We start from the raw sequence: 12,907 nt of genomic DNA, 5'->3' as shown, positions 1-12,907 counted from the left end.
AAATCTAAAGTTAAGAAAAGGTATAGGGACTTCGGGCTTCCCAAGTGGTGCAGTGGTGAAGAATCTGGCTGCCAATGCAGGAGACAAGAGACACAGGTTCAGTCCCTGGGTAGGGAAGATTCACTGCAATAGGAAATGACAACCCACTCCAGTAATCTTACTTGGAAAATCCCACGGATGGAGGAGCCTGGCGGGCTACAGTCTATGGAGTCGCAAGAGTCGGACACAACTTAGCGACTAAACCACCAGCACCACCCCATATGTTTGTTTACTCAATCCCCAGTCAGAGGATATTTGACTGTCTACCTATTACTTCTTTGCATTTAACCTTTCTCCCACTTCCTCTTGTCCACATTCCTGATTCTGATCTGAATTTTGGCTTTTTTTGTTACAGTTTCAAAATAGGTCATTAAAGGCAGAAAGCCAATACAATTGCTATCCACACCGTCAAACCTGATTTTTCTCTTTCCTTCTCCCCATGGCCCTCTAGCTTCCAGTCTGTGACACGAGTTGTCCTGTTTTCATTCCTATCACCCTCTCCTCTCGGACCCCGCACTAACAGGCAATTCACCCCGTCCCCAGATACCCTCCATATTGTGCTTATTACAAATGGGAGGCAAAATCAATTCAGTTTGTCACAACCAGCATCACTTCAAATTTAAAAAGGGAGCATATAATATAAAGGAACAGAAATGAACAAGAAAGCATCAGAGTACGTCACAAGAGGTGAACACCGTCCCACGGAAGACTGTTTTAGTTACTCACAAGCAGGTTGTGGGCTGTGCCTTAACTGTGCAAAAATAAATTTCCTAATATAGATCACAGGCAAAACTGAAAACATTATCCAACGCTATACTCTTACCTTCAGAAAAGTGAAGAAGAACTAAAGAGCCTCTTGATGAAAGTGAAATAGGAGAGTGAAAAAGTTGGCTTAAAGCTCAACATTCAGAAAACTAAGATCATGGCATCTGGTCCCATCACTTCATGGCAAATAGATGGGGAAACAGTAGAAACAGTGTCAGACTTTATTTTTGGGGGGCTCCAAAATCACTGCAGATGGTGATTGCAGCCATGAAATTAAAAGACGCTTGCTCCTTGGAAGGAAAGTTATGACCAACCTAGACAGCGTATTAAAAAGCAGAGACATTACTTTGCCAACAAAGGTCCATCTAGTCAAGGCTATGATTTTTCCAGTAGTCATGTATGGATGTGAGAATTGGACAGTGAAGAAAGCTGAGCGCCGAAGAATTGATGCTTTTGAACTGTGGTGTTGGAAAAGACTCTTGAGAGTCCCTTGGACTGCAAGGATATCCAACCAGTCCATCCTAAAGGAGATCAGCCCTGGGTGTTCATTGGAAGGACTGATGCTGAAGCTGAAACTCCAATACTTTGGCCACCTGATACGGAGAACTGACTCACTGGAAAAGACCCTGATGCTGGGAAAGATTGAAGGCAGGAAGAGAAAGGGACAACAGAGGATGAGATGGTTGGATGGCATCACCGACTCAATGGACATGAGTTTGGGTAAACTCCGGGAGTTAGTGATGGATGGGGAGGCCTGGCGTGCTGCAGTCCATGGGATCGCAAAGAGTTGGACACAACTGAGCGACTGAACTGAACCAAACTGATACTCTTATCTGATCTAAGCCCATTCTTGTTGTTTTCCTTTTCCGTCCCCCTTTTAAATCCCAGATGTCTCAATTTTGTTGCAGTCTGCCCACTGAGTTCACTGTCAATGCCCTTGAACCCTCTTTCTCGTTCCCACGTTCCTTACTGCTGAGAAGGATCAAGGGTTCTGCAGCAACAGCACAGCCTGGCATGGAGTAGATACCCAGTAAGTGCTTGTGGACAGAGTGAAGGAAAATAAATAAGTGGGGGGAGGTAGCAGTGGACTTAGAGCAGAGCAGATAAAGCTTAAAACTTCAAGGTCTCTCACTTGGAGCAATTCCTTCTAAGGTCCTATAACCTACATTATATTTGCACTTTGGGTTATTTTTCTAAAAGAAGGTGCTCCCAACTTTCTGTAAGTTTCAGGTCCCCTAAAACCTGGTCCCGCTGCCAGTTAGATGAACAAAGTTTCTGCAATAAAGCAAAAGATTCTCAAAGTCAACCTATATGAGAATATTTGAATCAGCTGGACAAAGCAATAGCAGCTACTTCACCCTCAGACGGGAGGATTTACAGCAAAGTAGATAAAACTTAAACTTCAAGGTCTCTCACTTTGTAGCAATTCCTTCTAAGGTCCTATAACCTACGTGATGTTTGCACTTTGTGTTATTTTTCTAAAAGAAGGTGCTCCCAACTTTCTGTAAGCTTCAGGTCCCCTGAAAACCTGGTTCCGCTGTGGAGCAGATAAACAAAGTTCCTGGAATAAAGCAAAAGATTCTCAAGTTCAGTCTCTATGGGAATATGTGAATCAGCTGGTCAAAGCATAGTGGCCGCATCACTCTCAGGAGGGAAGATTCCGGGCTCTGAATCTTTTCTATTTTGCAAGCAATGTGCTGGGGGGGCAGGTCCCCACCCTGCCTTCAAGGGGAGGCACTCCCTCTGCTGTAAAGAAGGGAGGAGCAGGGCGAGCTGAGAAGCTGGCAGGTGAGGCCTCCAGTGCTGCTGAGTTCTCGCTTCTGTGCTTCCAGGATCCATTCAGTCTGAGGGTTTGAGAAATGTCTCCTCTGAACCTTAAAGAGGTAGCTATGCTTGAGGATGAAGCTGCCAAGAGGATCGTGGCCAAGGGACAACAGAGACCTTGAAGTTCCCTGCCAAGAGGGAAAGCCGACCCCCAGCGAGGCCATGCCTGGTCCCCACTCCCTTTCGGAGAGACACCAGGCATCTGATGTGATCAGCTTAGAATTCAGCTCAGAAGGCATTTGAGCTGGAGGGAAACTTTAGAGATTGTCCAGGCCACCCCCATGTTTTACAGGTGAGAAGACCCAGGCCAGGACATTTAAGAAACTTGCTCAAGATCTCACATGTTTGGGAGTCCAAGACCAGCAAGACCCTATCTGCCCTGCCTGACTCACTATTATTTCCCCGACCTGAGGTCCTCAAAGTGGCCCCTAGACCCATATCATCAATGTCCCCTGGGAAAGTGCTAGAAATGCAAATTCTCCTCGCCCATCTCAGATGCCCTTCAGCAGAAACTTTAGGGGCACAGGCCAGGATTCATCCTGATGCTCCCTCCAGCTTAAGAATGACTGCATTGCACAAGAGTCCCACTCTTTAAAGAACCAGTTGCCTGATAATGTAATTCCTGATATTGTAGCTGACCAAATAGAGGTGATTTTTTTAGGTTAAGCAATTCCTTTAATATCATCCTTATGTTAAAAATTTCCCACAACACTAATTTCTTTGACACTGGGATTTCTACACTTAGAGAATAATTTCTTTAGTTAAAATATGTTACTCTAAAATTTTCTGTTTAAACTCATTAGTAAGGCAGTAAACAGTAAAAATTTATAATGTGAGAATCAATAAAATAAAAATAACAACTCTTACTGAATTCTTAGTAAGAGCCAGGCCAGGGACTTCCCTGGTGGCCCAGTGGTTGAGATTCCACATTCCCAATGCGGGGGACCTGGGATTGATCCTTGGTCGGGGAACTAGATCCTGTATTCTCCAACTAAGAGGTCACACGCTGTAAGTAAAGATCCCCCGTGCTATAACTGAGACTCCAGAAGGCCAAATTGAAAAAAAAAAGACCCTGGCCACACACAATGGGTATTATATGTGTGTGTGTGTGTGTGTGTGTGTGTGTGTGTGTGTGTGTATGACAAATAACAAATAAATGTATAACAAATAAAATGTCAGCACTTCAGAGAAACTGATTTTTCATGATAGTTTAACCGTTTATAAAGCCAACATCTAAAGCACAGATAAGGGTGTATGAAACAAGACAGGGTTAAGGATCACACGAAGAGCTGATTTCAGATCCCAGCCCAGAGGGCTAAGAAGCCACGGGAAGTTCCCTAAGGCAGAGTCTGGGCCACCAGGAAGCAAGAGGAGGGCCGAGGAAGTGAGTGGAAGATGCTCAGAGAGCAGCTGGGGCACAGAGCCTGCAGGTGGAAGACAGCTGCTATGTACGGTTGTGCAGGTTGCACACTGCACAATTCCAGAGGACAGCAACCACGTAGACAAGAGGCACAGTGCTGATGCTGAGGCAAAATTCCAGGCACTTCAAACATTCCCAGCTGCTGGCTCTTCCCTTAGGACTGAGCCCTCCAGTTGGAATGTCATGCGTGTTGATGGTACTGCGGGGTTCTGGTCACTGCAGTCTCACTCCAGGTTAACAGATTTAGGGGAAAACTGATGGTGTGAGGTTTGTTGATTTTCTGCATTCTTCATCAAGAAAAAGGCTGAAAACTGATACTCCCAACCTTTCTGTCCCTGAGCCTGGCCACTTGCACTCTTATGGAATGACTGAAAGCTTTCCTGCAGTCTCTGAAAAGATATAAGACCTCCTGAATCAATCAGAAATAACCTGGATATCAAAGATCCAGTCTGGCAATTGCCATGAACTCAAGCCAAACACATCAGCTACCTCGGATGAGATGTGGGTACCATCAATTTGAAGCTCAGAATTACAGATTTATTATATTTTAGGTTTTGATATAACCCTTGAAATGCTGTTATTTCTTTGTATGAGTGTCATCTTCCTCTAAGTTGGAAGCATAGGGGATTTCATTTGTTCAGGCTCTAAAGCAGGCTCTAAAACAACCTGCATTCTGCAGACCCCAAGTCAGATGTTTGTGCTGAGGTCAGAGTTGTAAAAACATAGCTAGTTCTAGATTCGGAAGAAAGAAAACAATGCAGAGAAAAGGCCACAAAGATGTATAAGGAAACAAAAGGTGAAAAGTCAGGAAAAGAATCTGGGGAGAATAGATACCAAAGAAAGATGTGCTAAATTAGGAGATGCATGGGTGCGTGCTTGGTAGTGTCTGACTCTTTGTGACCCTTATAGACTGTAGCCCACCAGGCTCCTCTGCCCATGGGATTCTCCAGGCAAGAAGACTGAAGGGGGTTGCCATGCCCTCCTCCAGGAGATATTCATGACACAGGAATCCAACCCATGTCTTCTGTATGTCCTGCATTGCAGGCGGATCCTTTATGGATTAACCACCTGGGAAGCCCTTACAGTACCATACACTGAGTTATAATTTTCTTCAAAAATGTTTACTATTTTTTTTAATAGACTGGGGGCAATTCATAGGCTAGACACCTAATCATTAACTCTTAACTATTTGAAGTATTGAGGCTTCCTAGGTGGCTCAGTGGTAAAGAATCCACCTGCAATGCAAGGGATGCAGGTTCGATCCCTGGGTCGGGTCTATCCCCTGGAGGAGGGTATGGCAACCCACACCAGTATTCTTGCCTGGAAAATCCCATGGACAGAGGAGCCTAGCAGGCTACAGGCCACAGGGTTGCAAACAGCTGGACTTAGCAACTGAAGAACAACAAATTTGATGTATTCAGGAGTCAAGTTATTTCACAAAGTAATGCGTGGCAAGTTGCCTTTTGTGCCTTTTAAAATTTACAGTTACATAAATCTGCTTAAGGAAGTGGATATTTTGCATATATTTCTAGCATTTGAGGAATGGCCTGTGTCTGAAATTTGCTAAGGTGTCTGACAAATCTATGGTAAAATCACTTGGTAAAATTATTGCGCTGAACTTAAACTCAATCCAAAATAAGCCAAATTAAACCTAAAGCTTAAAGAACAAAATCCCACCAGGGACTTCCTTGATGGTCCAGTGGCTAAGACTCTGGGCTCTCAATGAAGGGGGACCGATTTGATCCCTGGTTTGGGAACCAGACCCTGCATGCTGCAACTGAAGATGCCGCTGGGCTCAGGTAAGTCCTGGTGCAGCCAAATAAATAAATAAAAATAAAACACTTTTAAAAAATTCCAACAAATCCTGTGATTTTCTTGAATTTTATAAAATGCAAAAAAAAAAAAAAAATTGGTCTCTAATAAGGAACAGTTGGGATACAATGACTTACTAAGAATATATAAGGAAATATGACTTGAAAGAAATTGAATCTGTTCAAAGGAATTGAAGCCCCTTTTACTATAAAGATTCATATAATATTATTTCAAATTTTGATACTCATTAATGATTGTGGAATTATTAACAAAAAAAAGATTAAAAGTAAATTACTTTAAAATCCGAAAAGTGTAAAACAAACAAACAAACAAAAAAACCCCCAAACTTTAAAAAGTAAAAAATAAACTAAAAAGGCAATGGAGCATACTGTTTGAAAAGCTGGCAAAAGAAACCTAAAAAAAGGCAAAAGTGTTGGCAAAGTAAAAAATATATATATTTTTTAAAGATCCTAAAGGGGTCAACGGATTTTCCAGGTGGTGCAGTGGTAAGGAGTCCATCTGCCAACTCAGGAGACACAGGAGACACAGGTTCAATGCCTGAATCAGGAAGATCCCCTGGAGAAGGAAATGACAACCCACTCCAATATTCCTGCCTGGAAAATTCCATGGACAAAGGAGCTTGGTGTGCTGCAGTCCATGGGGTCGCAAGGGGTCAGAGTGACTGAGCATGCCTGCACGCAAAGGAGTCAATGCTAACTGAATGACTACATATTTGAAATACAGAAATTTGGTTCCTAATAAATATATTTTATGAATATTAAATAATTCATAAGAAAATTAAACCACCCTATGTCTATTAGCAATCTACACTTAGAATATTCCTTGAACTACTGCTATGAAGACAGAATGAAAACCAACCAACTGAAATTTAACAGAATCTGTTAAAGCCATCGCATTCAATATGAACTGCTATAAACGAGTTAAAAGAAATATTTTTGCTAAATATCTTAAGTTCAGCAATTTGATCACTGAGCAAACTGATTTGGGGCATTTTGACCTAGAATCAAAAGAGACCCTTTCTAGTTCTAGCTCACTCTAACATTTCCTCAGCATTCTCTCCTGGTCATTGCAACCCTAACCCAAATTCTCTCATTCTTTTCCTCTTTACGCAACCCTGTGGCCCCAAGAATTAAAGTATTTGAATTTCATCCCCAAAACAGAAGGACAGAGGCTTGGACTTGGATGTGTTGATTAAAAAAAATTATATATAAACCACTTCACATTCACTAAGGCGACCATAATCAAAAAGACACACGATAAAAACTATAGTGGATGTGGGAAAATTGGAACTCGCGTTCATTGTTGGTGGGGAAGATAAAACAGGGCAGCCACTTTGGAAAATAAACTGGGAGAGTCTCAAAATCTTAAACATAGAGTTACCATTTGATTCAACATCTACACTCGCAACTATACTAAAGAGAATGGAAAACATATGTCCACACAAAACATCGTACCTGAATATTCATAGCACCATTGTTCACAATAGCCTCAAACTGCAAACAACCCAAATGCCCAACTAATGAATGGATAAACCAAATATGGTAAATACATATTATGGAATGTTACTCAGCCATAAAAAGGAATGAGGGATTGATCCATGATACAGTATAGAGAAAACCTGAAAACATTAAACTAAGTGAAAGAAGTTAGTCACGCTGTATGGATCCCTTTATAAGAAATGTCCAGAATTGACAAATCCTAAGAGATAGGAAATAGATTGATGGCTGCCAGAGACTGAGAGGTGCAGAGCGAGAAGTAGCTGTTAATGGGCACAGAGTTTCAGTTAGAAAGTGTTCTCAAATTAAACAGTGGTGATTGTTGTACAGCCTGTGAATATATTAGAAACCATTGAGTCAGACACCTTAAAATGATTAACTTTCTGATACGTGAACTACAACTCAATAATTCCGTGATACATATACACACATATATATGTACATATGATTATTTCTTTCATATTTGAGTTTAGGGATTAAGATATATTTACACATATAGTTTGATGGAAATGAGACTATAGTATTCACCCTTTTTTACTACATGGCATTTCATTCCACTCAAAAATGTATGTCTTGGATATTTTTCCCTGTTGATGAATATATATAGATATAAAGATATATAAAATATTATATATGTATATAAAACATCAAATATAAACCATCATATATATAAAACATCATTTAAAATACCTCTGCAGTATACTATTGTGTAATCTTACCATGCTTACTTACGCATGTAAATCATTCCCAGTGTCTTAGTACTGTAACAACACAGTAATGGATACACACACACGCATGTGAATATATACATAAATATATGCCCACATATATATTCTGTGTACATTTCATTGATATCTGTTCAGGAAAGAATCTCCTAGACAAATTTCTACCAGTGAGATCTGTCATTATTTTTATTACACAAAAACACACCATATTTGTTGTTTGATTTCTTCTTTTCACCTTTTGACCCCCTTCACTCATTTCTTCCATCCCTTACCCCCTGCCTGCGGCAATTACCAATCTGTTCTCAGTATCTAGGAGCCTTTTTTCCTTTTTTAGGTCCCACATGTAAGAGAGATTACATGGTTTTGTCTTTCTGATGTTTTTCACTTAGCACAATGCTCTTGAGGTCCATCCATGTTGTAAATGTCAAGATTTCAATCTTTTTATGGCTGAAAAATATCCCGTTGTATATTTATATGCAACAATCTCTTTATCTACCCATCCATCAGTGGGCACTTATGTTGCTTCCACATTATCACTATTGTAAATAATGCAGCAATTAAAAATGGTGGTCCATGTATCTTTTCAAGTTGGTGTTTTCATTTTCTTTGGATAAATATCAAACAATGGGTAGTTCATATGGTAGCTCTATTTTTAATTCTTTGAGGAACCTTCATACTGTTCTCCATAGTGACTGTACGAATTTACACTCCCACCAACAGTGCACCAAGGTTTCCTTTTATTCATATCCTTGCCAATGCTTGCTATTTCTTGTCTTTTTGATAATAGCCATCTAACAGATGTAGGGTTATATCTTATTGTGGTTTTAATTTGCATTTCCCTGAGATTAGTGATGCTGAGCACCTTTTCATGTGCCTGTTGGCCACCTATGTCTTCTTTGATGGTTTCCTTTGCTGTGCAGAAGCTTTTTGGTTTGCTATAGTCCCACTTGTTGATTTTTGCTTTTGTTGCTTTTGCTTTTTTGTCTTTATTTCATTTATTTTTGCTCTATCTTATTTCTTTTTATATTAACTTTGGGCTTTGTTCTTCTTTTTCTAGTTTCTTGAGGTATATAAAGTTAGGTTGTTTACTTGAGACTTTTCTTTCTTCCTTTTTGAGGAAGGCATTCATTGCTATGAATGTCCCTCTTAGAACTGCCTTTGTTGCATCCCACAAGTTTTGGAATGTCATATTTTCATTTTTGTCTCAAGATATTTATTTCTCTTTTAAAGCATTTAGTAGCATGTTGTTTACCTCCGAAATTTGTGAATTTTGCAATTTTGTTCAAGTAATTAACTTCTAGTTTCATACCACTGTGGTCAGAAAAGAAGCTTGATATGATTTTAATCCTCTTAAATTTATTAAGAATTGTCTTGTGGCCTAACATATGATTTATCATGGAAAATGTCCCATGTGCACTTGAAAAGAATATGTTCTGCTGCTTTTGGATGCAATATTCTATATTTATCTGTTTAGTCCATCTGGTCTAACACATCACTGAGGTTAATGTTTCCTTAATAATTTTCTATCTGGATGATTGCTCACCAATATTCTCTTTTGAAGTTGTTCTTGGTCAATTCTATAGTCAGCCATGCTAGGTTTGATTGTTTCTGGCACAACCTCTCCAAGATTCAACTTCTTCATTGGTAAAATGGAAGGAGAATTGAATAAAACAATTCATTTGAACAGTCTAGCACTGTGCCCAGCACACCCAAGGGCCTGAAAAATGTCTATTTCCTCTCTTTAGTCATCCTTCTGCCTCCCCCCGCCACCAATCTTTTCAGCCTGCATATAATAGATATATGATAAATATCTGATGGTTGGGTAAGTTAAGTCTAGTCATATATAAGTGTGCATAGTCCTGTAGGCTCAGTTAAGAAAACTGAGCATTTAATGTATTCACCAATGTCCCTTCACCATTCTGGAGCAATTGGTAACTGATGCATCAGAGGCAACATCAAGCTTTGTGTTGACAGACGCACAGTCTGCACAAGTGCAGACTTGAGCAGCAACGTCAGCAGTAGACACCCAAGATGACAATTAGGAACAAGAAGAAACAACTCCAGGGGAAAGGGGTCTTTAAAAGTGGTGAGCAGCAGCATAAACAAGCAAGTGGCTATAAAGGATCAATCACTCAATCACCACCGATAGCTTGCACTATCTGGGGGGATATTATCTGTTGGATGCAGCTGTGAAGAGGTGAGCTCAAGACCTGTTTTGAATTCCCAGGCTGGTCTCAGACCCTTTCTCTAGTCTAAAGAAAAATGATTTCACCTCCTTTTTGCTTTCAGCCCCATTAATAACAGCTCACTATTACTGAGCACTTACTATGTGCCAGACAGGGTTTGATTTTAATGTTAGCTCTAAAAGGGAGGTAATATTAAGTGTTCCAATGGTATATATGAGGGAACTGAGTCACAGGGAAGTTAAAGACCTTGCTCGAAGCCAGGTTTGAAATCAGGACAGCTTATTTGCAGGGCTCATATGCATAAACCCTCAGGTTTATTGTCTCTCTCGCTCTAGAAGGAGGAGTAAAACTGAAGCCAACATATTACTGAATGTTTGGAATCATGTTTAGATACCTTGCTTTAAAGGCTGAACAATGTTATACTTGTCATGTGTCAGGCATAGAATAACTTCCTCAAATGCCTGTAACTCAAAGCACATTCTCGACGCATTTCAGTCTGTTAGATGAAGTGACCTAACATTTTCATAATGCTAGCTTGAAAATTATAAGTCAGGGATTCATTATGACCATACATTGCTCATCTCAAGCTGGCAACTTCCCAGAACAGTTTTCTGTATTCTCACAAGGCTAGAAGCTAATGGAGCCAGCCCTCCTTCTCCCCAGGAGAACACGGAAACTTCAAGACTAGGTACAACACCAGTGCACACCTGCATGTCATCAGCGAAGTCATTAACTGAGCAGACAAGAACACCCTGCCATCACGTCTGCTCATTGTCAACAATGAAGAGGTATTGACAGTGTGGAGACAAGCTGTCACTGGGGGAAGCTGAGACCAAGTCAACAATCAGCAGAACATCACCGTGTGGAACCCGTTCTTGAGGAGCTACATCAAAGCAAAACATACGGAGGGTCTAACACAGGCGCAGTTCTCCACTCGGCTTGCTCAGACACAAATAATGCGGGTTCTATACAAAGTAGGTAGAGTCTTGCATGGCTACACTGACAAAGAAATGACTTCAAAACTGAGTTTGAATTTAGAATGGAAGTGACTCACAGACATAGAACACAAACTTATGCTTACCAAAGGGGAAGAGGGAAGGGAGGGATAAAGTAGAGGAGTTTAGGATGAACAGATACACATTGTTGCACATAAAACATAAAACAACAAAGACCTAGTATATAGCACAGGGAACTATACTCAATATCCTGCACTAACCTATAATGGAAAAAGAAGATCCAAAAAAGAATATATAGAGAGAGACTTTCCCGGTAGCTCAGTGGTAAAAAATCCCCCTGTAATGTAGGAGACAATGGTTCGATCCCTGGGTCAGGAAGATGCCCTGGAGTAGGAAATGGCAACCCATTCCAGTATTCTTGCCTGGGAAATCCCATGGACAGAGAAACCTGTACAAGAATCATTTTGCTGTACATCTGAAACTAACACAACACTGCAAATCAACTGGACCTCAATTTTACAAAAAATAATGTAAGTATTTTGTAAGGGATAACTGAATCTCAGTCCTCTAAGATAAAGAAGAGACACTAAAAAGCCATATCATACCCTTGCTGAAATATTAGCCCATCTCTTTTCATTGAGAACATAAGAATGTGCAGCATTTTGGGAAGATGCCAAGTCTAACTCATAGGAAGATTGCATTAATTATGTGAGCATATATTTAAGAAATTAATCCTAAATGAAACACCAACATTCTTATTGACATCAGTGACTTGGTAGATCATAGAATGAGAAATATAAGGTCAGGGCATCTGAGGTTTCAAGTTGTGTGAAAGAAGTAAGGAAAAAACAGAATTTATTTCAAAATCTGGGCAAAGTATGAGAAGAGAAAATAGACACAAACAGAGAGAAAGAGAGACAGACACAAGAGGAGGGAATGTGTGTGTGTTTGTGTGTGTGTGCGTGCACATATACACACACGCATGCTCCATCTGTTCCTGAAATTTGTTCCATGATTACTCAGAGTTCCAATTGCTTGGGAGGATCCATAGTAGATGAGTCTGTTCCAGGTCTCATGGTTTCCTTCTCCATTGTTTGGAATTAGACTCCACCAGGGATGGAAGAAAACTTTTAAACACAATTAAACTATCAAGATGTATAGTGAATGAGTCAGAGGCCTGGACCAGCCTGGCCTGAGACAATAGTCTCAGAGGCAGATCATAAATCTCCAGCTGCCTTAGAGTGGTTGCCACGATGCTGAATGTGGCCCTGTTTTCGACAGCATCCCTGACGGGTGATGGATGAGCCAGACTGACATCAAAACAGGTGGGAATATTCCAAGGAATATCAGCAAGAAGCTTGATGAAAGAGCTCCAGCAATTAAGTCCATGGAAAAGGTTTCATCCAAGTCACAAAAGATCCTATAGACATCTTTCAATTTGACAAGTTAAAAAAAGTCAGGCCATACTTGAACTGGTAACTTCAAAGTCTTGTCCATAAATTCATGAGATACTGTATTATTATTAGAACTAAAACTTGACCTTTGCTTTTTCTCAAAAAATTCGGTGAATAGGTGTCAATTATCTGAACTCTAGTCAATCACAGATTGCTCTCACTTAACTCCATCACCGCGATTCACAAAGTTGTTATTGACCATCATCTTT

At 40.4% G+C, this 12,907-nt stretch overlaps 1 protein-coding gene across 1 annotated transcript in view; it reads right to left on the bottom strand.

Moving 5' to 3' along the window:
• The window catches only part of LOC145534726 (uncharacterized), a 432,243-nt gene that overhangs the window by 410,732 nt on the left and 8,604 nt on the right, over nt 1-12,907 (bottom strand). The window lies entirely within an intron of this gene.

The sequence above is a fragment of the Giraffa tippelskirchi genome, chromosome 14, assembly GCF_054371585.1.
Source record: "Giraffa tippelskirchi isolate mGirTip1 chromosome 14, T2T-mGirTip1v1.2.pri, whole genome shotgun sequence".
Classification (NCBI taxonomy): domain Eukaryota; kingdom Metazoa; phylum Chordata; class Mammalia; order Artiodactyla; family Giraffidae; genus Giraffa; species Giraffa tippelskirchi.
The sequence above is the reverse complement of the archived record's forward strand: the minus strand, read 5'-3'. Positions and strand labels throughout refer to the sequence as shown.